Consider the following 27289-nt stretch of genomic DNA (forward strand, 5'->3'; position numbering starts at 1 on the left):
TATCAAAGCAGACTTCCCCAGTGGTGCCAGAATTGGGCTTGAGCAATGGGGCCCACAGGCTGAAGGTGCCTGGGAACACTGACACCCTTGCTCTGTGGGAGAAACATGGGAGCAAGGATGGCTGACCCATGGCTGTAGCTTACCAGTTAGCCACGAAACAGGCAGTTTCTAATTGTACTTCTTGGGCGAAGCATGTGTGGGACAAGAGCAGGGACACAGTGGGTGTCACCAACGGACGGTTGACGTCAGGGGTGACCTAGGTGTCAGCTCTTGACTCGGTCTGTCCATCCATTCCTAACTTTGAGTAACATTTACATTGGTGCCATTATATATTCCATGTTCTATGTATTTTTAGCTTTATGGGTTTCTAACTTACTGTATTTAGCACACGCTGTGAATTCTATCCATGCCTCACGAGCCACTTGCTTAATCATCATCTATACCTAGCATATACTATGAGTTTCTCCTATAGCTCACAAGCCGCTTGCTAACTCACCCTCTATGCCTTACGTTGCTTATGCATTTCATCCGTTTTATTTGCTTTTCTTGTCTCTTTAACTGAATTGAATAGTCTCAAATGAGACGGCAAATTCACATCATGCAGAAGAGTAGGAGAACTGATGGAAAAACACAATGTGAAAAGTACATGTGTGATAGCTTAGTCTGAAATTGCTGCTGCTTTAACAAATGGTCCGTTAGTGAAGATTCTTTTGAGAGAAGTTCTTCAACTAATTCTCCTAATTGTAAGTTATACATGTTCATTTTAGGAAATTGGAAAATACAGAGAAGTATAAAGAAGAAACAAAAGTCATCCTTGATGCCACGCCTTGTGATAATCAATGTCAACTTTTGGTGTGCTGTATTTTTTAGTCTTGTTTTAGTAGACATCTTTCCTCAACTGTTAAGACTTTAGATTTACGTCTGTATCCTGACTTTTCCCTACATATTACAACATACGCAGCTTCCTATCTTACTATATATAAACTCTTGATAAATAATTCATTTAGTGCAAATATATCTTTTTTAGAGTGTGTAACTCAATAAATCATGTCCTTCGTGGATTTGTTGAGTGTTTTGGGTTTTCTATAACGTACGTAACGCGTGAATGGATTTATGAATAAGGCATTTTTGCTCTTTCATATTATTTACAAAGGATGGTGGTAGGATAACTAGTTGAAGGCACCTAAATATTTTTAAGGCTCTAGAGATAGATATGCAAAAATGACACTCCATGAGGGTGTTGCAGTTTACATACCCATGTAACAGTTCCTAAAGCTAGAAAGGTTGCGTTGAGGACATAGTCTAATTTCTGCACTTAGTGGAAATTTAATCTTGCGTTAAATGCTGACCTAACATGAGATTTTTCTCTGTCCTTAAGAATCTGGGGTACTCTGTCATTCTTCTCTGATCAGTAACAGTACATGAAACACTATAACCCCAGTGTGTGTGCCCCCCGTCCTGCTCTTCCTTTTTTCCACAAAACCTCACCAAATTCAGAGATGATGTCCTTTCCTTGGTTAGCTGACCTCCACCCCTGTTTCTTAAATTCATTATGGCGACCCAGCTCTGTGGGTACAACCAGGGAAATGCTTCAACAGGAGGGGAGGTGGTATTTTAACCTACTATTACTTTCCACGAACCAGAAAGCTGGGCTGTGGTAACCAGCATCCAACCTTCTGCTGGCTCATGCGAGGGGGGTTCGATGAGGAAGTTTTCTCTGCAGGGAACATTGAAAGAGCAGCAAACCTTTTTTTTTTAATGAGGGAGAAGGGTTTTTTTTCCACAGGAGTTTGGAAATCGCTGTATTCCCCTTGTTTGTTGCAACAGGTCTATTTGTTCTCTAGATAGAGGGACAGGCAGATGGTAAAAATGACTTGAGAACAATAGATAACTGTCACCTGTTGTAGGTGATATGCTGGGCTGCTGGTGTACTTGGTGACTTGAACCCAGGGCCCCTGGGTGGAGCCAAACCCTTCTCCTCCCTGCTTCACACTCTGCTGCTTCAGAGGGCAAAGCCCTGGGGGATGAGTGGCTCCTCAGGCTGGCACCATCAGTGCTGTGATTGGTGGGAATCGTTCCTAATGACAAATGGGGGGCTGTTTTCCTTCCTCCCTGATACTATTAGGAGATAGTCCTTTCTGTCTGTTTCTTAATTTTGACATTTTGTAGCACTTCAATTTTTTGTATTTTAAAGTGTTTGGTATTTTGTGGGTATTTTAATTCAAAAAATAGACTGGATCTCTATCTTCACCTGATTTTATCTTTTTTTATTAATTTTTTATTGGAGTATACTTGATTTACAGTGTTGTGTTAGTTTCTGCTGTACAGCAAAGTGAGCTAGTTACACATATACATATATCCACTCTTTTTAAGATTCTTTTCCCACATAGGTCATTACAGAGTATTGAGTAGAGTCCCCTGTGCTATATAGTAGGTCCTTATTAGTTATCTATTTTATATATAGTAGTGTGTATATGTCAGTCCCAATCTCCCAATTTATCCCCAGCTTTCCCCCAGTAACCATAAGTTTGGTTGTATCTTAACCCAAACATGTCTTACTATTTCTAAGACAATTATTTTATTAAGTATCTAGGGCCCAGATGGGATTTTTCATATTCAGTTGTTGCGCTTTGCAGGGAGTGAATCACACTTTGATGACAAACAGCCAGCCCCTCAGTGATGACGTAATTCAGCATTTGTGTCGTCCAAGGAAGGGACTGCCACACGCATCCTAGCTCTTTGTCTCTGACTCTTGGGGGTAATTTTTTGTGCACGAAGTCTCTTGCCTCCTTGATTTAACACCCTCAGAGACGCAGCTGCCCACTCAAGGGTCAGAGCCACCCTGAGTCAGAGACGTGGCTGGGCTGAGATTGAGATGCTAGGAGTGTGGGTTCAATGGCTTCTTTCACCATACACATCAGCTAAGAAGTCACTTCTGCTGATTTTTAGTTAAGTTTTAGAGTTAAATTGCATACCTTTATTTGTTGAAAATGTAAACCCACGGTGGTTTTAAAAGTCACATAAAGAATAGTTTGTGGGCTTCCCTGGTGGTGCAGTGGCTGGGAGTCCGCCTGCCGATGCAGGGGACACAGGTTCGTGCCTCGGTCCGGGAGGATCCCACATGCCGCAGAGTGGCTAGGCCCGTGAGCCATGGCCGCTGGGCCTGCGCGTCCAGAGTCTGTGCTCCACAGCGGGAAAGGCCACAATGGTGAGAGGCCTGCGTACTGCAAAAAAAAGAAAAGAGAATAGTTTGTGAGGGCTTCCCTGGTGGCGCAGCGGTTAAGAATCCGCCTGCCAATGCAGTGGACATGGGTTTGAGCCCTCATCTAGGAAGATCCCACATGCCACAGAGCAACTAAGCCGGGGCACCACAACTACTGAGCCTGCGCTCTAGAGCTTGTGAGCCACAACTACTGAGCCCGCGTGCCACAACTAATGAAGCCCGCGCGCCTAGAACCCGTGATCCGCAATAAGAGAAGCCACCGCAATGAGAAGCCCACGCACTGCAACAAAGAGTAACCCCCGCTCGCTGCAACCAGAGACAGTCCGCGCACAGCAATGAAGACCCAATGCAGCCAAAAATAAATAAATACATTTATTTATAAAAAGAATAGTTTGTGATAGTTTATATACACATACATGCATTCATAAGAAAAAAATTACTTTTAAGAGAGTTTTGGTTTTCCCTCCACTTGAGCTGTTTTAAGCATGTAAGTGTATGAGCATGTTTGTGTGCGTGTGTGTTCATTTCATAAAGGCATCTGCTCATTGTAGGACAGCAGTGAGCCATTTAGAGAACAAGTTCATCTATCTTGAACCCATTCATATAGTCCAATAAATCCTTAAATAAAAGGAACATGTCTTAAATAAAATGAAAATGTATTATTAATTGGAATATAAACATATTTCATCCCTGGCCCCAGTATACCTTTCTATAAGGTGATATAATCAAAAGTACAACTTTTAGAAAAATATTTCTTACCCTGTGTACATTCAAGAAAATTAGGAAGGAAGAGAAAAGAAGAAAGAAGAAAACAGAAAAGCATTTCTTTGGGAGGGGTGGGTATCGGTGAGGCTCACTGTCTTACGATGGGAGGCACTCGTTAAGGGAGGGGGTGGGAGCAGAAAACCCCTTACACACATTTTCTGTAATGACTTCATGCAAATTAGAGCAAGGCACTGTTTCCTGAGAGCTCTTTCCTGCCATTTGTGGGAGGGTAATAATAATATGCTTCAAAGCCGTGATATCTCCTGGGTGAATGGCTCGCCTGGAGGTGTGCATGGACATCTGGATGGCTGCAGGCGATGGTCCTGAAGAGAAGGCAGAGGGGTCAACGCACAGAGCAGTTGCTATGAGTCTTCTCTCTGGTCTTCCCCAGGTCCTCCAGCCCTGAGCAGTTGCTCCATTTTCTGAGCTCCTAAATCTATGTAGGGCTCTGCCCAGTGAAGAGCAGGTGGGACACATGATTGAAGAATCATCAGCAGGACTGGTGGTCACTGGGAGATGATGGGGCAAGATGGGGAGGTGGGGACCCTCCCATCAGGGCAGCCCCTTCCAGGACTGGCTCTGGAATTTGTGGGAGCCAATAAGACATGAAAATGTGGGGTACCTTGTGAAAAAATTACTCAGAATTTCAAGGTGGTGATGGCAGTGTGGGGTTCTTCCAAGCGCAGGTGTGGGTCCCACATGTATGAGGTCTGTCCAGGACCCTAGGGCTCCCTTTCAGCTGTCACTGCCTCATGCAGTCTGAGCAGCAAAATCCACATCTTCATGGCTCTGCCCCTGGGCCGTCCTGACCCTCAACACACACACACTCCTCCCAAGATCACTTTGGGCCACAGAGGATTGTAAAATGGAACCACACTTTTCCAGCAGTCTTGCCCAGAAGACCCAGCTGGGTATTATCTCTCTAAAGGTTCTAACGGTGTGCTTCCTCCCTTGTGTCTGTTCAGTAATGTTAAATGCTTTCCCTTCCCAAATCCAAAGCCCTGAATGGCTTCATAATGTCTCTAGAACAGAGTCCAAGCATTCCACCTCACTGCTCACGATTCTGCAGAACCTCATTCCATACTCCCTCTCTCTACTCCCTTCTCCAGAGAAGCTAAACTACCTCTCACTCAGGGACCATCCTCTGTGCTTTCCTTCTGACACTCGGAATGTTCTGTCACGATTAAGGTGTGCTTGCCTGTCCTCATCTCTCCCTTCGGCTCACAGATGTTTTCAGGCCACACTGTGTATCTCTTACTGAGTATTCTCTGCAGTAGTGCTCTTTGTGCTCTGTCACACAAGTCCTCCCTAAAAGAATTTTTTAAACTGTGAACGCTTTTGCACTTTTAAATTGGCATTCAAAAAATGTTCTTAAGTCTAAACAGTTGCAGGGTATATCATTTCTTATTTTACTGTTGAGATTTTACAATAGAACTCTTATTTTGTTTAAAAATATATACCCAGTGGAATCTAAATATTATAGTACTTCAGTAGTCATCATCATGATTTATAAAATACTTGTAAAGTTTTCCTTTAACAATTGGACATTTGCATTACTCTTTGCCCTCTGGAACTCATATTTCTAATTTCTTTGACTTCACTGAATTTTACTCTAATATAAATATATTTTTATGCAGGGAAGTTGCAACAAAGTTTTGCAACTTATGTACATAAGTAGGAATTAAGTTTCTTTAAATTCCTTGTGAACATAAAGTTTTTCTATGTGTTAAAAATATATGAGTTGATATATTGTTACAATTATTAGTACACAATAGATCACAACATAAATGTATTATAAATTTTTTATCAAGAAAAATTGTATTAGAACTGCATCTCTTAGTGGTAGGAAGCAGTGTGTATCTCTCCAGTGTTCATGTACCCATGGATGAATATTATTTACTGCTAGACTGAGACAGTCATCAATCCTGCACATTTAAACAAATTTTCCAGAGTTAAAAGTAATGGGAACAATTTTCAGCTTTAATTCTGTTCAGTTTTAGAGACATGGTTATAGTAATAATCTGTGAATGACATAGAGAAGAAGTCACTCAATGTTACTCAGTGTTTTTAAACTCCTTCTGGGGTCCATGGTAAAAATCACAAAAATTATTTTTTTAAAATTTTTATTGGAGTATATCTGATTTACAGTGTTGTGTTAGTTTCAGATATACAGCAAAGTGAATCAGTTATACATATACATATATCCATTCTTTTTCAAATTCTTTTCCCAAATAGGTTATTACAGAATATTGAGTAGAGTTCCCTGTACTACACATTAGGTTCTTATTAGTTATCTATTTATATATAATAGTGGTTCTATTATCTGATATTTGGATTAGATTCTTCTTCAATTTGTTTCTAAAGGTATAGTCCTTTCAAAAGGACTTGAGTGGCCCAGTCATCAGAGTCATTTATTTCCCCAGTTTCTGGAACGTGTAACAAAAAAGGCTTTCCTAAATGAGTGTTAGTTATACCTGTTACTCTTTCACTTAGAGGCACCTTCTATAACTCGATCTGTATAGTTAGAAAGGGTAAGATTGAAATATTCTTAACTTAATGTGCATCTGATAATGTGATACAATGTTTTTTAATCTTATATTTTTTAATGTTTTTATCAAAAACTTCAAAGTTGACAATTTTAGCTCACTAATGTTGTTGTAGGAAAAATGGGGCTTGAGAAGATGGTCATGTCCCAGGTCTTGAGTGAGTCCCTGGGACGGGCCACTAAGTGAGGGTCCTTGGCTTCAGGCAGGAAAGAATTAAAGAGTGAGACATGATAAAGTGAAAGCAGGTTTATTCAGAGAGATGCACAATCCATAGACAGAGTGTGGGCCTTCTCAGAAGGAGAGAGGGGCAGCCCCAGGGCATGGGGTCATCTTGGAAAGTGAGAGTGGCCCTGAGGTATGGGGGTGGTTAGTTTTGGGGGGCTGGGTAATTTCATAGGCTAACGAGTGGGATTATTCCAGCTACTTTGGGGAAGGGGTGAGGATTTCCAGGAACTGGGCCACTGCCCATTTTTGGCCTTTTATGGTCAGCTTCAGAACTGTCATGGCAGTGGGAGGTGGGGACCTTCCAGATGGTGGAGGAGTAAGACGTGGAGATCACCTTCCTCCCCACAGATACATCAGAAATAAATCGTGGAACAACTCCTACAGAACACCTACTGAATGCTGGCAGGAGACCTCAGACCTCCCAAAAGGCAAGAAAATCCCCACGTACCTGGGTAGGGCAAAAGAAAAAAGAAAAAACAGAGACAAAAGAATAGGGATGGGACCTGCACCTCTGGGAGGGAGCTGTGAAGGAGGAAAGGTTTCCACACACTAGGAAGCCCCTTCACTGGCAGAGACGGGGTGTGGGTGGGGGGGAATCTTCAAGCCACAGAGGAGAGCACAGCAACAGGGGCGCGGGGGGCAAAGCGGAGAGATTCCCGCACAGAGGATTGGTGCTGACCAGAATTCACCAGCCCGAGAGCTTGTCTGCTCACCCACCAGGGCGGGCGGGGGCTGGGAGCTGAGGCCGGGCTTTGGTTGGATCCCAGGGAGAGGACTGGGGTTGGCTGTGTGAACACAGCCTGAAGGGGGCTAGTGCGCCACAGCTAGCCAGGAGGAAGCCCTGGAAATATCTGGACCTGCCAAAGAGGCAAGAGACAATTTTTTCAGGGTGTGCGAGGAGAGGAGATTCCTTCCCCATCTGCCCGAAGAAGGCAGAGCACTGCCTAAACGAGCTCCAGAGATGGGCACAAGCTGCAGCTATCAGCTCGAACCCCAGAGATGGGCATGAAACGCTAAGGCTGCTGCTGCTGCCACCAAGAATCCTGTGTGCGAGCACAGGTCACTATCCGCACCCTGCGGGAGCCTGTGCAGCCCGCCACTGCCAGGGAGACAACTTCCCCAGGAGAACACACGGTGAACCTCAGGCTGTTGCAATGTCACGCCAGCCTCTGCCACTGCAGGCTTGCCCTGCATTCCAATTATGACTACTGTACCCCTCCCTTCCCCTGGCCTGAGTGAGCCAGAGCCCCATAATCAGCTGCTGCTTTAACACCCTCCTGTCTGGGTGGGAAACAGATGCCTGAGGGCAACCTACACGCAGAGGTGGGGACAAAACAAAAGCTGAACCCCAGGGGCTGTGCGAACAAAGAAGAGAAAGGGAAACCTCTCCCAGCAGCCTCAGGATCAGAGGATTCAATCTCCACAATCAACTTGTACCCTGCATCTGTGGAATACATGAATACACAGTAAATAATCCCAAAATTGAGGCAGTGGACTCTGGGAGCAACTGTAGACTAGGATATTGCTGTCTGCGACTGATTTGTTTCTGATATTTATATTTATCTTTGTTTAGTTTTTAACACTGGTTATCATTGGTGGATTTGTTTATTGGTTTGGTGGCTCTCTGCTTTTTAAAAAAATTTTTTTATGTTAATAATTTTTTTTTAGTTTTTAATTATTTTTTAAAATTTTTATTTCTTTTCTTTCTTTCTTTCTCCCTTCTCTTCTGAGCTGTATGGCTGACAGGGTCTTGGTGCTCCGGCCTAGTGTCAGGCCTGAGCCTCTGAGGTGGGAGAGCCAAGTTCAGTACATTGGTCCACCAGAGACCTCCCAGCCCCACGTAATATCAATTGGTGAGAGCTCTCCCAGAGATCTCTGTCTTAACACAAACACTCAGCTCCACCCAATGGCCAGCAAGCTCCAGTGCTGGACTCCTCATGCCAAACAACTAGTAAGTTAGAAACACAACCACACTCACTAGCAGAAAGGCTGCCTAAAATCAAACTAAGTTCACAGACACCCAAAAACACACCACTGGATGTGGCCCTGCACACCAGAGAGACAAGATCCAGCCACACCCACCAGAACACAGGCACCAGTCCCCTTCACCAGGAAGCCTACACAAGCAACTGAACCAACCTCACCCACTGGTGACACATACCAAAAACAACAGGAACTATGAACCTGCAGCCTGTGAAAAAGAGACCCCAAACACAGTAAGTTAAGCAAAATGAGAAGGCAGAGAAACACACAGCAGATGAAGGAGCAAGGTAAAAACCCACCAGACCAAACCAAAGAAGAGGAAATAGGCAGTCTAATTGAAAAAGAATTCAGAGTAATGAGAGTAAAGATGATCCAAAATCTTGGAAATAGAATAGAGAAAATACAAGAAATGTTTAATAAGGACCTAGAAGAACTAAAGAGCAAACAAGCAATGATGAACAGCAAAATAAGTGAAATTAAAAATTCTCTAGAAGGAATCAATAGCAGAATAACCAGGGCAGAAGAACGGATAAGTGACCTAGAAGATAAAAATAGTGGAAATAACTACTGCAGAGCAGAGTAAAGAAAAAAGAATGAAAAGAATTGAGGACAGACAGTCTCAGAGATGTCTGGGACAATATTAAACACACCAACATTTGAATTATAGGGGTCCCAGAACAAGAAAAGAAAAAAAAAGGGTCTGAGGCAATATTTGAAGAGATCATAGTTGAAAACTTCCTGACTTCCCTGACATGGGAAAAGAAATAATGGGAAAAGAAATAATCAAGGGAAAAGAAATAATCATGGGAATCATGGGAAAAGAAATAATCAAGGGACATGGGAAAAGAAGTAATCAAGGGACATGGGAAAAGAATAATCATGGGAATCATGGGAAAAGAAATAATCAAGTCCGGGAAGCATGGAGAGTCCCATACAGGATAAATCCAAGGAAAAAAACGCCAAGACACATATTAGTCAAACTATCAGAAATTAAATACAAAGAAAAAATTATAAAAGCAGCAAGAGAAAAGCAACAAATGACATACAAGGGAATCTCCATAAGGTTAACAGCTGATCTTTCAGCAGAAACTCTGCAAACTAGAAGGGACATATTTAAAGTGATGAAAGGGAAAAACCTACACCTAAGATGGCTCCACCCAGCAAGGTTCTCATTCAGATTTGATTGAGAAATTAAAACCTTTACAGACAAGCTAAAAGATAAGAAAATTCAGCACCACCAAACCAGCTTTACAACAAATGGTAAAGGAACTTCTCTAGGCAGGAAACACAAGAGAAGGGAAAGACCTACAAAAACAAATGCAGAACAATTAAGAAAATGGAAATAGGAACATACATATTGATAATTACCTTAAATGTAAATGGATTAAATGCTCCAACCAAAAGACATAGACTGGCTGAATGGATACAAAAACAAGACCCGTATATATGCTGTTTACAAGAGACCCACTTCAGACCTAGGGACACATACAGACTGAAAGCGAGGGGATGGAAAAAGATATTCTATGCAAATGGAAATCAGAAGAAAGCTGGAGTAGCAATTCTAATGCCAGAAAAAATAGACTTTAAAATAAAGACTATTACAAGAGATGAAGAAGGACACTACATAATGATCAAAGGATCAATCCAAGAAGAAAATATAAGAATTGTTAATATTTATGCCCCAACATAGAAGCACCTCAATACATAAGGCATGTGCTAACAGCCATAAAAGGGGAAATCCACAGTAACACAATCATAGTAGGGGACTTTAACACCCCACTTTACCAACGGACAAGTCATCCAAAATGAAAATAAATAAGGAAACTCAAGCTTTAAATGACACATTAAACAAGAAGGACTTAATTGATATTTATAGGACATTCCATCGATAAACCACAGAATACACTTTCTTCTCAAGTGCTTATGGAACATGCTCCAGGATAGATCATATCTTGGGTAACAAATCAAGCCTCAGTTAATTTAAGAGAATTGAAATCGTATCAGGTATCTTTTCTGACCACAATACTATGAGACTAGATATGAATTAAGGAAAAAACCTGTAAAAAATACAAATACATGGAGGCTAAACAATATGCTACTAAACAACCAAGAGACCACTGAAGAAATCAAAGAGGAAATCAAAAAATACCTACGAACAAATGACAATGAAAACACGATGGCCCAAAACCTATGGGATGCAGGAAAAGCAGTTCTAAGAAGGAAGTTCATAGCAATACAATCCTACCTCAAGAAAGAAGAAAAATCTCAAATAAACAACTTAACCTTACACCTAAAGCAATTAGAGAAACAAGAACAAAAAAATCCAAAAGTTAACAGAAGGAAGGAAATCATCAAGATCAGATCAGAAATAAATGAAAGAGAAATGAAACAGTAGCAAAGATCAATAAGACTAAAAGCTGCTTCTTTGAGAAGACAAACACAATTGATAAACCATTAGCCAGACTCATCAAGAAAAAAGGGAGAAGACTCAAATCAACAGAAATAGAAATGAAAAAGGAGAAGTAACAACTGACACTGCAAAAATACAAAGGATCATGAGAGATTACTACAAGCAACTATATGCCAATAAATGGACAACCAAGAAGAAATGTACAAATTCTAAGAAAAGCACAACCTTCAGAGACTGAACCAGGAAGAAATAGAAAATATAAGCAGACCAATCACAAGCACTGAAATTGAAACTGTGATTAAAAATCTTCCAAAACCAAAAGCCCAGGACCAGATGGCTTCATGGTCAAATTTTATCAAACATGTAGAGAAGAGCTGACACCGATCCTTCTCAAACTCTTCCAAAATATAACAGAGGGAGGAACACTCCCAAACTCATTCTTTGAGGCCACCATCACCCTAATACCAAAACCAGACAAAGATGTCACAAAGAAAGAAAACTACAGGCCAGTATCACTGATGAACATAGATGCAAAAATCCTCAACACAATAACAATAGCAAACAGAATCCAACAGCACGTTAAAAGGATCATACAACATGATCAAGTGGAGTTATTCCCAGGAATGTAAGGATTCTTCAATATATGCAAATCAATGTGCTACAGCATATTAACAAATTGAACGATAAAAACCATATCATCATTTCAATAGATGCAGAAAAAGCTTTCAACAAAATTCAACACCCATTTATGGTAAAAACTCTCCAGAAAGTAGCCATACAGGGAACCTACCTACCTCAACATAATAAAGGTCATATATGACAAACCCACAGCCAACATCATTCTCAATGGTGAAAAACTGAAAGCATTTCCTCTAAGATCAGGAACAAGACAAGGATGTCCACTCTCACCACTATTATTCAACACAGATTTGGAAGTCCTAGCCACAGCAATCAGGGAATAAAAAGAAATAAAAGGAATACAAATTGGAAAAGAAGTAAAACTGTCACTGTTTGCTGATGACATGATACTATACATAGAGAATCCTAAAGATGCCACCAGAAAATTACTAGAGCTAATCAATGAATTTGGTAAAGTAGCAGGATACAAAATTAATGCACAGAAATCTCTTGCATTTCTGTACACTAATGAAGAAAAATCTACAAGAGAAATTAAGGAAACACTCCCATTTACCATTGCAACAAAAAGAATAAAATACCTAGGGATAAACCTATCTAAGGAGACAAAAGACCTGTATGCAGAAAAGTATAAGACACTGATGAAAGAAATTAAAGACATTACAAACAGATGGAGAGATATACCATGTTCTTGGATTGGAAGAATCAACACTGTGAAAATGACCATACTACCCAAAGCAATCTACAGATTCAATGCAATCCCTGTCAAACTACCACTGGCATTTTTCACAGAACTAGAACAAAAACTTTGACAATTTGTATGGAAACACAAAAGACCCCGAATAGCCAAAGCAATCTTGAGGATGAAAAATGGAGCAGGAGGAATGAGGCTCCCTGACTTCAGACTATACTACAAAGCTACAGTAATCAAGACAGTATGGTACTGGCACAAAAACATAAATATAGATCAATGGAACAGGATAGAAAGCCCAGAGATAAACCCATGCACATATGGTCACCTTATTTTTGATAAAAGAGGTAAGAATATACAATGGAGAAAGACACCCTCTTCGATAAGTGGTGCTGGGAAAGCTGGACAGCTACATGTGAAAGAATCAAATTAGAACACTCCCTAACACCATACAGAAAAATAAACTCAAAGTGGATTAAAGACCTAAATGTAAGGCCAATCACTATAAAGCTCTTAGAGGAAAGCATAGGCAGAACACTCTATTAGCCAAACATAAATCACAGCAAGATCCTTTTTAACCTGTCTCCTAGAGAAATGGAAATAAAAACAAAAATAAACAAATGGGACCTAATGAAACTTAAAATTTTTCACACAACAGAGGAAACCATAAACAAGATGAAAAGACAACCCTCAGAATGGGAGAAAATATTTGCAAATGAAGCAACTGACAAAGGATTAATGTTCAAAATATACAAGCAGCTCATGCAGTTCAGTATCCAAAAATCAAACAACCCAATCCAAATATGGTCAGAAGACCTAAATAGACACTTTTCCAGAGAAGATATACAGATTTCCAGCAAGCACATGAAAGGATGCTCAATATCACTGATCATTAGAGAAATGCAAATCAGAAGTACAGTGAAGTATCACCTCACACCAGTCAGAATTGCCATCATCAAAAAATCTACAAGCAATAAGTGTTGGAGAGGATGTGGAGAAAAGGGAACCCTCTTGCACTGTTGATGGGAATGTAAATTGATACAGCCACTCTAGAGGACAGTGTGGAGGTTCTTTATAAAATTAAAAATAGAACTACCATATGACCCAGCAATTCCACTACTGGGCATATACCCTGAGAAAACCATAATTCAGAAAGAGTCATGTACCACAATGTTCATTGCAGCACTATTTACAATAGCCAGGACATGGAAGCAACCTAAATGTCCATCAGCAGAGGAATGGATAAAGAAGATGTGGCACATATATACAATGGAATATTACTCAGCCATAAAAAGAAACAAAATTGAGTTATTTGTAGTGAGGTGGATAGACCTAGAGTCTGTCATACAGAGTGAAGTAAGCCAGAAAGAGAAAAACAAATACCGTATGCTAACACATATATATGGAATCTAAAAAAAAAAAAAAAAAAAAAGATTCTGAAGAACCTAGGGGCAGGACAGGAATAAAGACACAGATGTTGAGAATGGACTTGAGGACACGAGGAGGGGGAAGGATAAGCTGGGGTGAAGTGAGAGAGTAGAATTGACATATATACACTACCAAACATAAAATAGCTAGCTAGTGGGAGCAGCTGCATAGCACAGGGAGATCAGCTCAGTGCTTTGTGAATACCTGGAAGAGTGGGATAGGGAGGGTGGGAGGGAGACGCAAGACAGAGGGGATATGGGGCTATATGTATACGCATAGCTGATTCACTTTGTTATAAAGCAGAAACTAACACACCATTGTAAGGCAACTAAACTCCAATAAAGATGTTAGAAAATGTTGATAGCAAAATAAAATAAAATAAAATTAAATTAAATAGAACTGTCATGGCGCTGGTGGACGTGTCATTTAGCATATGCTAATGTATTACGTGAGTGTATAATGAGACTCAAGGTCCACTGGAAGTTAAACCTCCTGCTATCTTGGGCCTAGTAGGTTCTAAGCAATTTTCGTCATGTCCTGTTCTTAATGGTTGCATCATTTTTTTAATGATTGTGCCCTGCCCCCTTTCTTCCTGTCCCAATGTTACTTAATTGGTAAAATAGTCACTTTTAACCAAATATACAAAACAATTAGCCAAGTCAGATTTACTCTGTGTCAGAAAATTTTATCTTCCTATTTTTTTAGATTCACGCAGTGTGTGTTAACACGTGTTGCTGAGACAGCCATCTCACTTCTGAATTCTCCTTCTGAGATAATTACATAGATAAGCCCCCGAGCTTTGCTACCAATCTCTTGCTGATGAAATAAAGCCCTTCTGCCACCAGTATTTTGCATCAGGCTCTTTGCTTTGCTCTTGTGGGAGTCTCTCTCAGGAGCAGCATATGGGAAATAGAAGAGGCAGGGTCTTTAAAGATTATCACCACTTTGCCTCCCCATTCGATAGTACATCTTATTACCGAGCGTGGCAGCATGAGCTAAAATACTCATTTCTGACTCTGTGTTTCTATGCTTTGACCTTAACAAAAATAGTTATAAAACCTTACCAAAGCACCTTGATTGAAATAAGCTTCAGGACTATGTTCATATTAATCCTTTGTTTTCCAGGAGGTTTTATATCCACCGTCAATGTAAGATTCATGGTGGGGGACAGATATACCTTTGGTTTTTGGGAACATGGAGAGAGTGCATTTGTGAAACGGGAAGTGTGTGCAAACCCAGTTTGAAGATTGAGAACATGAAGTGACAGCCTTACTCTAGGCTGGACTCAGATTCTTTACACACTGGTCCCTTTTCATCAAGATCTCCTTTGACTGGCCTGTTTGAGTCCCTCCTTCATGCTGTGCAGAATTAAGGGAGTGGTTACTTAGATGGCAATCCAAAAGGAAGAGATGGTTCCAGTCACTGGTCTCCAATGTAGGGGCTGTTGGAAATTACAAATGCAGATTTCTGGGTCTTTCTCAAGGTGAGGTCATAGCAGTCCACGGGTCTGTAAAGGTGACATGTGAGGTGAAGGGACCCTGAATGTGCAGGGCAAAGTGTGCTTTGTGTATACCATGGAGGAAGGACACCTCCTTGCTATGATGGGGGTCTTTCTGTAAACCTGTCATATTGTTGGGATAATTATTGTAAGAAAAATAGTAAGGCCAGCATTAATTCATCTTTATGTTTCCCATGGTAGATTTGTGACTCATAGTACATAATTGGCTAAAGTTATCATTTTCTTCACAAACTTTCCAAATCTTTTTCCTACACAAAGTCTTCAGAAAAAACTCAGCAATTCTCCTAAATGCTAGGCTAGAGAATCTTAGAGCATTTGTTTTCCATGACTTATGTCTAGAGAACTGTCTTGTGTGGAAAGAAATATTTATGCCAGATTCTTGCTACTAGGTGAAAAATTATGTGCATGAAGATTTCACTAACATTGTAACGTAAAGGCAAAAAGGAAACGCCTAAGTGTCCAAAAATATTTAGGAGAGTAAATTATGGCACATGTGAAGTGAGTGTAGAACTCTGGGATAGAAGCTTTATTTATGAAAGCTTCAGAGAGATTTGTAACAAGCCTTCTATGTAAAGAAGGGTTTTAATAATAATAAAAATAATACTTAGCCAACATTGAGCTATTCATTTTGCTCCAGATACCATTTTAAGCACTTACTCATTTAATCTTCACAGTAACTCTAAGAAGGACAAGTAGGTACTGTTAAGATTACCATTTTGCAGATGGGGAAATCAAGGCACATGGAGGTCAAGTAATTTGCCAAAGAATACCTAGCTAGTCAGTGGCAGAGCCAGAATTTGAACACTCAGATTCTGGTTCTAGAGTCTGTACTATGCACACTGCCTTAGCAGATTTTTCATATGTTTCAGTGAAGGTCTATACCCTATAGGATCCTTCTCTCATCTTTAAAAAATTGTGTGCATATTTTGGAGTTTTGTGGGTACTAAAAATACTATAGCGATAATGGCAATGATTACAGAATTGAAAGGGAAAGTATCTTTAATTTTCTATATTCCTTTCTAGGTACATATATACTCACAGTTGCTGTAAGATTATGATTATAGGATGGATAAAACTTTGCTCCCTACTTTTTCTACTTACTTTATTTCAAATACTTTTATTTTGAAACATCATCTTTTAATCATTCTAATAGTTGTAAATTGCTTCAGTAAGTTGATATTCCATAATCTATTGAGACTGTCTTCTCTTGGTTTCCTTTTTTGTGTGATATTGCAAATAACGTTGCAGTGAACATCTCATACATTATTTCTCTTCTTTCTTCTGGGTTGCTTCGTAAGGATAAATTCCCAGGAGGGAGATTACTAGACATTTTTAGACTTTTAGATAAGAACTTTTTTGTTGCTTGCAAAAAAAGAAGTCACATTACTTTTCAAATGGGTGGCTATATGTGGTCATCAGTAATGTAGTGTGCTATCCATTCCTCCACAATCTCACAAGTGTTCATGTATTTTAATGTTACAATCCTTTTGCAAACTGTACTCCACTTTCTTAAGTTACCTATACTTAATAGCCTACATGTTTGACTGTCACATAGTAATAGCTTGCATTCATTGTTTTAGGTGTGTATTGCTGAAAAAAGCACAAATTGAAATATAAATAAAGTCTCTTTGTCTTACCCAAAGGATTTATTTTGAAGTAATCACGAAGTTTCATTTAACGAGAATCCTGATTGTGGCTATTTAACTCAGGGTATGAATAATTCCTGCAGTTCTTGGCAGATTATGGTTAGAAATCTTTTACCTACCCCTCCATCACAATAAATATTTTTGCTTTCTTCAACAGTAGGTGTCAAAGCAGCTACTTTTGTTGCTCTATCATTGTGTAAGTTCATCCTTATGATAAGGAAATCACTGAAAAAGGCTTGAAACTAAAGATCATTTTGCATGAATCATGCATAGCTTATTGAATAAACAAAAGAAATCTAAAGCAGTGAGATCACTCCATTTTTTTTATTTGCTGATTTCATTTGAGAAACGCTAACTCATTTCCTTTGTGGATCAGTTTGTCCAGCACTGTATTTTTTGCAAGATGACAGTTAAAGGGAGCGAGTCACTATCAGAGTCCAAATGAAATGAAAAAGAATATTCTACTCATTTATTCAGTATGCAAATATTTATTGAGCACCTTCACTCTTCTGACAGCCAATTGTACAAGACAGGCATGGTCTTGCCCTGATGGAACTTATAGCCCAGCTGGGGCTGTCAAAGAAAAACAGAGCTGGACGCTAAAGGCAGTGAGACAGATTTTATTCAGTACTACTGCAGTAGGAGAGAGACCTCAGTGTAACCTGAGCTCAATTTTCTGCCAAAACAAAAGGCAGAAGGCCTTTAAAACCTGGGATGTGCTAAAGGAAAGGTAATAATGATGTTAAAGGGGGTCAGGCTACATGATTAGGCCCCTGGGTTTGTTCATTGGTGCTTATCTGGAGGAGAAACAGCTTCCTCATCTCTTTAGGGCAGGAGGTAGTTTTGCAAATTGGAACAAGGCAGCCGTAGACGTTAGGGGCTTAAACCCTCCCACAGAAACTGGGAGAAAGGAGTATCTCCCAGCCCTCTGCATTTCAGAGACAGCTTCTAGGATCTCAAGGAGACATTTCTGGGTGGTAGAAGGTTTACATCTAAAAGAGGCAGGGAAAAGATTTATAATAGCAAGCTTTCTAAAGAAGTGTTTTAGGCTAGAACAAACAATAAATTATTTCCGCCGCATTGTGTTTTCTCAGGCAGGTGTTTAAAGGGGGCTGGAGTCGGCATCATAGGAACACAACCTTGAGCTGATAGGAACTGTGCTAGTGTTTGTTCAGATCTCTTAGTGTTTGTGTGTGGGAGGGGGTGTGGTGACAGTGGACAAAATTGTTTGTGCTGAGTGTTGCACTTCTTATAGGCCAAGGTTGAAGCCTAGTGGAGAACTGGGTTCAGGCGCCTAAGCAAATTTTGGTCAAGGAAAGAGTCTTTTAAAGAGCCAATTAAAACAAGGCTTATTGTGTCAGTGCCAGGAATGGTGTGCAAGTTGTACACTGCACAACTCTAGGAGTTCCACTTCATATCCTTTGTGAATGACTACCTACCCCTGAGTTATTCAGTGCACAGCCTGCACGGCCACATGCAGCAGTCCTGTGAACACAGCTACTTTCGATGGTAAAAGAATTCCCAGTTGGTTCTCTTCAGTCCCTTCTTTGTCTGTGGGTAAGGTTCCTCCTGTCCTGTCCCCACCCATGACATATAAGTCCCTCATTCTCTTTTGATAGCATTAGACTGTTGGGCTATTTGTGGTTCAAACTACTGGGTGGGTGGATCCATTCACTGAGCACAGTTCAGCCCCAACTTCCTTTCATCCTGTCCTTTGGTCCTCCAGGGAGAAGGTCTTTACCTACCTTCCCATCCAGGACACCCCCTGCCCCCTGCCCTTTCTACCTGGAGAGTAAAATCTCTATAAGCAGACATTGTCTGACACCTACAGCTGGGCCTCCTTCCTGTCTTCTCTTCCTCTTTGCAGTGGTGAGAGCAAATTAAAGAACACAGGAAGTACACAGATAAATACACCTAGATAAGACTCTGCTAGAAGCACTTACAAGGAGCAATTTAAGGGTTCTGGTGAGAAAGTAAGGGAGCTCCGGTAGCAAGGTACCGGGACACATCAGCCAGTCTGCAGCAGAGACACAGGAGTCTTCCAGGAGGCATCGGTACTTCCACTTCCGTAAAGCTGGGGTAGGTAGGCAGAAGCGGGGAAGGCACAGTGCAAAGGGGAGGGCTGGCTGAAAAAGCCTGTCATGCTTGTTTTTGTCTTCCTTTATTCTTCTTTCTATTGAATCAGTCACATTTTCTTTATAGTTTTCTCCCCTCCCCCGCAGGAAGTAATGTGTTCTGTTTCAGTTCTTTTATTGGTTAACTTTACATTTTTAAGAGGCATAGTTCACTTTACAAACACTAAAACTCATTAATCTCTGCATTGTCCTCTAACGACACAAAAGCCTTAAAATGCCCAGCTCCCCTCCTCTGTCTGCCATATTTAGCACTGCTTTTATTTCCTTTTTTTCATGAACTTCCAAGTCTGGTCATTTATCATTATTTTTAGTCATTTCACATTTAGATGAACCAAAGTGTTTGCCAGTTTCTGTGATTCATGTGGTGTCTTAAATCCAATTCACTTATACGTTCAATATCCTGTGTGCTGGTATAATCTGTCAGCTATTTAGAATGGGAAAAAACTCTGTCTTTGTTATATCTGAAAGTTAACCCTTGCTCTTGAATTACAGACTTGCTAAGTATATAATTCTAGGCTAGCTGTTCCATTTCTCCTTGGCACTTTGAATATATCATTACATTGTCTTCCAGAGTCTTTTGTTGCTTAGGAAAAAAATGTACTTTTGTCTAATTGCCATTATGCTTTAGATAATCTTTCTTTTTCTTTTTGGTGATGTTTAAATTATTTCTTTTTGTACTGAAGATTCACTGTGCTGTATCTGTAGATTAATTTATACTGATTGGGACTCACTGTGCTTCTGCAAATCATAGGAATTATATCGTTCTTCACGTCTGGAAATTTCTCCACTGTCATTCCTTCAAATATCAACCCTCCCCATTTTTATTCTAAGTTTCTGGAACTCCTGTTAATACATAGTATTATTTTCTTTCTCCCTCCCTATTATTTAAACCTTATTTTCCTTATCTTTGCTTCTTACTGCTGCTTTCTGGGTGATTTTCTCATACCTTTCTTCTAACAGACTAATTCTCTGAGGTCTCTTCAACCTGTGTGTTGATTTATCTGTTTTCATGACTAGATATTTCATATGTAGAGTTTCTTTCCCTCTTTTGCAAATCGACTTGTTCTTTTTCTGTAGGATCCTGTTATTGTCTTATGATTTATACCTTCCTTTGTCTCTGAACAGTTTAAGGTGACATTCTTAATTTGTTAAAAAACAAAATTCAACCAAGTAAATTTGAAAATCTAATTGGCTTTATTCAATCATTCATGAATCAGGCAGCATTCTACCTAGCAAGCAGAGGGCACTCCAAGGAGGGGTTCAAAATGGAAGGTTTTTCAGGAAGGAGGGTGGGATAAGGGAATTATTAGCAAAAGAAAATAAAGGGTTATTTTGGGCCAGGTCATCTCTTTTTTAGGGAAGGGAATGGCACACGTTTTATCATACAGAAGGCCCACATGACAGGTTACCTCACTGGTGCTCACCAGACAACTCCAAACTGGTTGATTAAGATTACATTTCTGGGGAAAGTTGAAACTACAGTTAGATTACGTATTAAATCTAGGTTTGGTATCATGGGTTTTAGCACAAGTGATGCCATTTTGGGCCCACGGTTTTTCTCTTTAACAATTCCCCCTTTTGATCAAAGCTTTCAGCCTGAAAGATGTGATCAAAATTTAAGACATGAGTGCCACTCTCAGCTAAGGTTGAGACAGCTTTGTTGATCTTTGGTGAGGTATCCAGAGGTCATGATGTTTTTGCTTAATCCCTGGGATGTTCACAGGTTACAGTTTCAGGTTCACAGTCTTTAAGTCGATCATTCTCTCTGTTCCTTTTCTGATGTTCCAGTCTTAGGGAGATCATTTGCTTGGTAGTTAGCAGCTGCAAACATGCATTTAAAGCTTTTGAGAGAATATAATGCACCAGGGGGATTGCTATGATGATAATAAACAGGATAATTCCCAATGTTTATAGTTATCAGGGAGGAAATTTTCCTCTCTCCTTTCTGGTTGTTCTGGCTGGTGTAAGAATTAAATTGCCATGACACAGGTTAACAAGAGAAAATCAAACAAAAGTTTAATAACATGTGTCCATGGGAGAGAGGAAGGAAAACTGAATAACTCACCAAAATGGCTGAAACCTGTACCTTAAATACCATCTTCAGCTAGAGACAGAAGAGGATGTTGGGGGTAGTAGTTTGGGACCTCAAAGGGGAGAGAGGCAATTGACATGGAAATGGAAAAGCAAATGTTTGGTAAAAAAAAATACTTGCTGGGCCATGCAGAGACAATGGGACACATAGGAGTTTTCACAAACAGACTTTGCTAGGTTCCTCCCGGTCTACACACCTAGTTCATACTATAGGTATCTATGGGGATAGCTCTCTTCCTGGAACAGGTCCTCTGTCTGCATTTTTAGGCAGTTAGAGGGAAGGTCAAAGGATCTTCTTGAGTCTTTTGGGCCTTGTTTTCAGCTTAAAATAAGCTTAAAATAAATCCGTATGCTAAAGAGACATTTTGGGGTGGCAAATTTTGTTCCCTTACAGAGTGCACTCCAAAGCCATGGTCCCCAAGACCAAACCAATCAAAGAAAGGCCCCGTTGAAAGGAGTCACCCTTTCAAGCCAAGTGGCTTGCTCAGTGATCTTAGGTAGCTGAGTTTCAATTTCTCCAGGAGTGTTAATGCAGGTACAGCAGGCGGTGTTGACCGCAGCACAGACACCTCCTTGCTTGGCTAAAAGAGAAACAAGAGCTATCCTATTACCAAGAACAGCTGTGACCAGAGAGTCTAGTGATTTTTGCTGGGCAGCTAATGCTTTAGCAGCAGATTCTGCAATACTTTTAAGAGTTAAGAGTCAGGATCGTATTTTTATTCCTCAACAGGGAAATATGGCCTTGCCAAAGGATGTGGTACCTGAACGGTGAATGCCTCCTGGTAGGTCCTTTCTAGAACAGGTAGGGGCACAGTTAGATAACCTAAGTGGCATTGTCTGGTTATGTGACAGCCATTTAGGCATTTATAGGCCCAAAGAAAATGATAACCACACAGACAGTGGCTTATCAGGGCACAAGACATTTCCATGAAGGTGGCACCGTTAATGGATTCACAAGAATTTGTTGCATTTGCCCATTCAAGGTAGGTGTCAGTTAGATTTTTATCCTAACCTGAAATAAAAAGGTTTTATAAATTCCAGATATTATCCTCCTGAGCCTGAGAGTTATGGATGATGGCATTATCTTTCCAGGTCAATGCCAGAGTGAAGGAAAGAAAGAAAAGAAGTTTCATGTTTAACTAAAGTGTAACGTCTTGATCTGTCATCTTGAGTGGAAACAGTCTACCTCAATGTCAGCCACTTCTCTTCCTCGTCAATTGTACTTGGAGGCCTCCAGGTTTGTGTAGGACCAGGTGTCAGGTGGAGTCCTCCTTACCTGTGAGGTGTGCACCCAAGGCTCAATACCTTCTAGTTTTGCAGCAGGATCAGTGGTCAGAACGGGACTTGAAGACTGCCTTTGTTCTTAGTGATCTAAATCAAAAGGGTGGGAGAAAATTAGAAACATTAATTTTGTGAGTTTTAGCCAGATATGTGAGGAAACTAGAATTCAGGATCCAGTCCAGTTTACATGTATATAACAAAACCTCAAAGACAATTAACAGGACTAGAAGCTAATGTCTACAAAGGTACGAGCATAACTCTTCTCTCCACAATTACCCCGATCTTTTACCAGAGATAATCACAGTAAAACTGATTTTTTTTATATTTAACTTGGCCTGATTATTTATATAAATGCAGCAAGACTACCATGGACTGTATAAGTTCTTTTTAAGACTGCTTTGCTGGAACCCCATAGGCAAGGTACCTACCAGGTCAGTTTTTCCAAGTGTTTCCTCCAAGCTGTCTGGTCATATCTGAGTCTATGCACACCTCTCTCAAAGAGGACATTCCAGCCAAAGCCTTGTTTCTAATTGTGTCCTATTAACAAGGAGCATGACAATAAGAATGAATACTCACTAAGAGTTTCCGAATTCTGGAGGATCGGGTAGGGAGAAAAAGTAAATGTTTCATCTTTGTTCACAAAGGTATATCTTACCAAATTACTGGTAGCTTAAGAGGAAAGATTTATTCAAATCTGGGAAAAACATTAAAGAACCAACAATATTTGAAAGACAGAGTCATAAAAATTACAATTATCCTTATCAGTTAATTCTTATCAGTTACATTCATCCTTATCAGTTACATGTTATTCATTCTTGTTCTGCTTGAATCCAGTTCTCTTGATCTTCCCTGATGATGGAGAGTGATAAGGATAGTGATAATTCCTACATTTGCAAGGTTTTTGCTAAAACTCAGATGATTTGCCCAGTGAAGTTGGTGCCTCGATCACTGGAGATTGTGGAAGAAACACCCCAAGTAGGAAATGCAGTTTCTAACAATTTTTTGCTACTGTGAGGGCATCAACCTTGCGGCAAGGGAAGTCTTCAACCCATCCAGAAAACATACGTGCAATGGCAAGAACCTATTGATAACCCATCCTGGATGACAGTTGAATGAAGTCCAGCTGCAGGTGCTCAAAGGGTCCAGAGGGAGGAGGTCTGGGGACAAAAATAGTTTTTCCAGGGTTATGGACCTGACAGGTCAAATATTGCTGGTAAACTGTTTTCACAATTTTATAGACCTCTCCCCACCAACATCTATTCATAATTTGAGTCATCCTAAATGCACTATGGCGGATGAAAGAAGGCAAAAACAAAAAAATGGCATTTTCCAGGAAGCTGGGATGAACCAAGTGGCTGTCTTGAGTTTCCCATAGTCCCAACTAGTTATTGAATTGCAGCCATTGTTTGCCCCCTTAATTTCTCTGATTCAGTAGCAGACTGTTTCCATGTTACAAGGACATCAGGACAGCAAAAGTCTGGCAATGAGGGGCCATTTTTTTTTTGCAGAAGTAGAATGAACTTCATCCACACATGCTGTAACCTTTATAGATTCTGTTGCTGCTATCTTTGCGTGAAAGTCATCCAGGGCATTTCCCTGACACTCAGGTTCAGCCCTTTTAGTATGAGCCTCAATTTTGATGACAGCAATTTCAGAAAGTAAGAGAATAGCAATAAAAAAAATCTTTTAACTTGTTTCACATTTTTGATTAGAATTCTAGAGGATGTAAGAAAAAAATCTTTGTTTCCATAATATCCCCAAATAATGGACGACCCCAAAGGCATATTGGCTGTCAATATAAGTATTAACAGTTGTCTTCTGATAACGGGCATGTCCTGGGTAAGGGTATGCAGCTCTGCTTGTGGGGTTGATTTAACTTATGGGACGTTTCCCCTTTTGAGTAGGTCATATCGGGTAGTAATGGTGTAACCAGCTTGAAAATTCCCTTTTTTGTTTCTACAGTATGACCCATCAGCAAACAAGATTAAATCAGGATTGGTTCAAGGGGTGTCTCGTAAATCAGGATGCGGTGTTACAAAATGGGACGTTATTACCTCGCAGTCATGGGGCTTGCCTTCACCAGGGAGAGGTTGTAACACAGCAGGATTAGGAACGTTTTAACATTTAAGATGCAGATTAGGAGGTGAAAGCAGAAGGATCTCACGGGAGGTTGGTCTGCTTTCAGAGAAAAGTTGAGTCAATTCAGAGTTAAGACTTTGGACAGTGTGAGGAGTGTATAAATAAACATCATTTCCCAGGGATAGATCTGCTGAGGCTTCTACTAACTTTGCAGTTGCAGCAATAGCCTTAAGACAGCTGGGACAGGCATGAGCCACTGAACCAAGCGGAATGCTGCAATAAGCAACAGGCCTATGTTTATTGCCATGTTTTATCGCCATGGTCTTGTGAGCATTCCCAGGGCTTGGGTATCTCTTCCATCCACAAATCAGGTTAAAGGTTTTGAACAGTTAGGTAGCCCTAAGGCAGGTGGTTCTTGGAGTACTTGTTTTAGTCTTATAAAAGCCTGCTCATACTTGTCTTCCTAAGGAAAGAGTTCAGGGGCTGAAACTTCAGTAAGTTCATAGAAGTTAAAAGAAAGCTGATAGGAAACTAATAGAGAAAAATTAGGGACTCATAGTCTGCAATAACCAGCCAGACATAGAAATCCATGAAGCTGGTACTTAGCTGTGGGTCTAGGAAATTCTTGGATTGGTTCAATTCTTTTTGGAGATAGCTGGATTTTTCAGCACTTAGATGATGACCTAAGTAATGAACAGTATCTAGAGATAATTGTAATTTTCCTTAGAGACTTTGTGTCCTTTTACAACTAACTGTTGCAATAAATAAATGGAATCTTTTATGGACAACTTTTTGGTTACTGAGCACAGCAGAGAGTTGTCTACATATTGTAAAAGGGCCGATTTCTCAGGGACTGGAGGGTGCTTACATCTTAGTGGAGCACTTGGGAGAAATAAGGGGCCTCAGTGAGTGACTGAGGCATGAGTGTCCAGGTATATTGTTGATCCTTCCAAGTAAAGGCAAATAGACATTGGCTGTTGGCATCTACAGGGATGCCAAAAAAGGCAGGACAAAAGTTTACAGCAGTGAACCCTTTTGAGTCAGGTAGATGATTAGCCCCTGGGTGATTAAGTCTTCTACTGTGGGTGTGAGGCCTTATGTAGCCTCAGGCTTTAATGGATATTGAGGTAATTGATGGAGAATTTAATCATGTGTATCTGAATCTTATAGTTTTTTAGCTTTTTACTCTTCAAATATCAGTATTAGAAGTAACCCACAAATTTTGGGGTACCTCAACTAGATCAGGGGACTTTCGTTGAAATTCTTCTACATCAAGGACAAACAGCAAGGAACATAAAAGAGCAGGTTCAGGTTGGTGAAGGAAATTCTAAGGTTAGAATTGGAGGTAAAACACATCAGTCTTTTAAATTTAGATGGGAGACCTTTGCCTAATAGACTGACTGGGGCTGTTTCACATAGTAAAAAAGGAATTTTTTTAAACATATTTATTGGAGTATAATTGCTTTACAATGGTGTGTTAGTTTCTGCTGTATAACAAAGTGAATCAGCTATATGTATACATATATCCCCATGTCTCCTCCCTCTTGCATCTCCCTCCCGCCCTCCTTATCCCACCCCTCTAGGTGGTCACAAAGCACCGAGCTGATCTCCCTGTGCTATGCGGCTGCTTCCCACTAGCTATCTATTTTACATTTGGTAGTGTACATATGTCCATGCCACTCTCTCACTTCGTCCCAGCTTACCCTTCCCCCTCCCTGTGTCCTCAAGTCCATTCTCTGTCTGCATCTTTATTCTGTCCTGCCCCTAGGTTCTTCAGAACCTTTTTTTTTTTTTTTAGATTCCATGTATATGTGTTAGCATACGGTCTAGATCCATCCACCTCACTACAAAGAACTCAATTTCATTTCTTTCTATGGCTGAGTAATATTCCATTGTATATATACCCTGAGAAAACCATAATTCAAAAAGAGTCATGTACCACAATGTTCATTGCAACTCTATTTACAATAGCCAGGACGTGGAAGCAACCTAAGTGTCCATCGACAGATGAATGTATAAAGAAGATGTGGTACATATATACAATATATACAAAGGAATGTGTTTTTAGTAAAAGGTCCCAGAGTCATCTGTGTTGGTTGAGATAAAAATTCTCCCTGAACTTTATTAGATACCCCCAGTATAGAAACCTCCTTTTTTACTTTTAGGAATTTCTTGTTCTATTAGGGTGGGATTTAAAGTAGAAAGCATAGCTCCGATATCAACTAGCATCTGACAAAATTTCTCATTAATTTAAATTTTGACTTCCCCTTGGCTGTTTAAGAAAATTACTGGTAGTAGTTTCCCAGAGAACCCCTCGGAGCCCTGTCAACTGTGGGAGGGGCGCACATGGGGGCCCTCCCCTGGAGATAGAGATGAGGGCATTTGAGAGGAATTTGCATAGGAACTCTGAGGACGCTCTCTTTTTCCAGCGTCCCAGTTGATGACAATTGAGACATCGATCTTTAGACCAGTGTTTTGATGATGGCCCCCTGGGGAATGCAGTGCAGAAGGCCTACGTGTTATTTTGGGTCTCTGGCCCTGGTAGCTGTTGTAGCTGTAGAGCTATTAGCCTGGTGGATTTTTGTTTACCATCTTGCTCCAGGGTCCTTTGAAAACGCTCGTCCATAGTCA

Source organism: Lagenorhynchus albirostris, chromosome 8, assembly GCF_949774975.1.
Source record: "Lagenorhynchus albirostris chromosome 8, mLagAlb1.1, whole genome shotgun sequence".
In the NCBI taxonomy this organism is placed as follows: Eukaryota; Metazoa; Chordata; class Mammalia; order Artiodactyla; family Delphinidae; genus Lagenorhynchus; species Lagenorhynchus albirostris.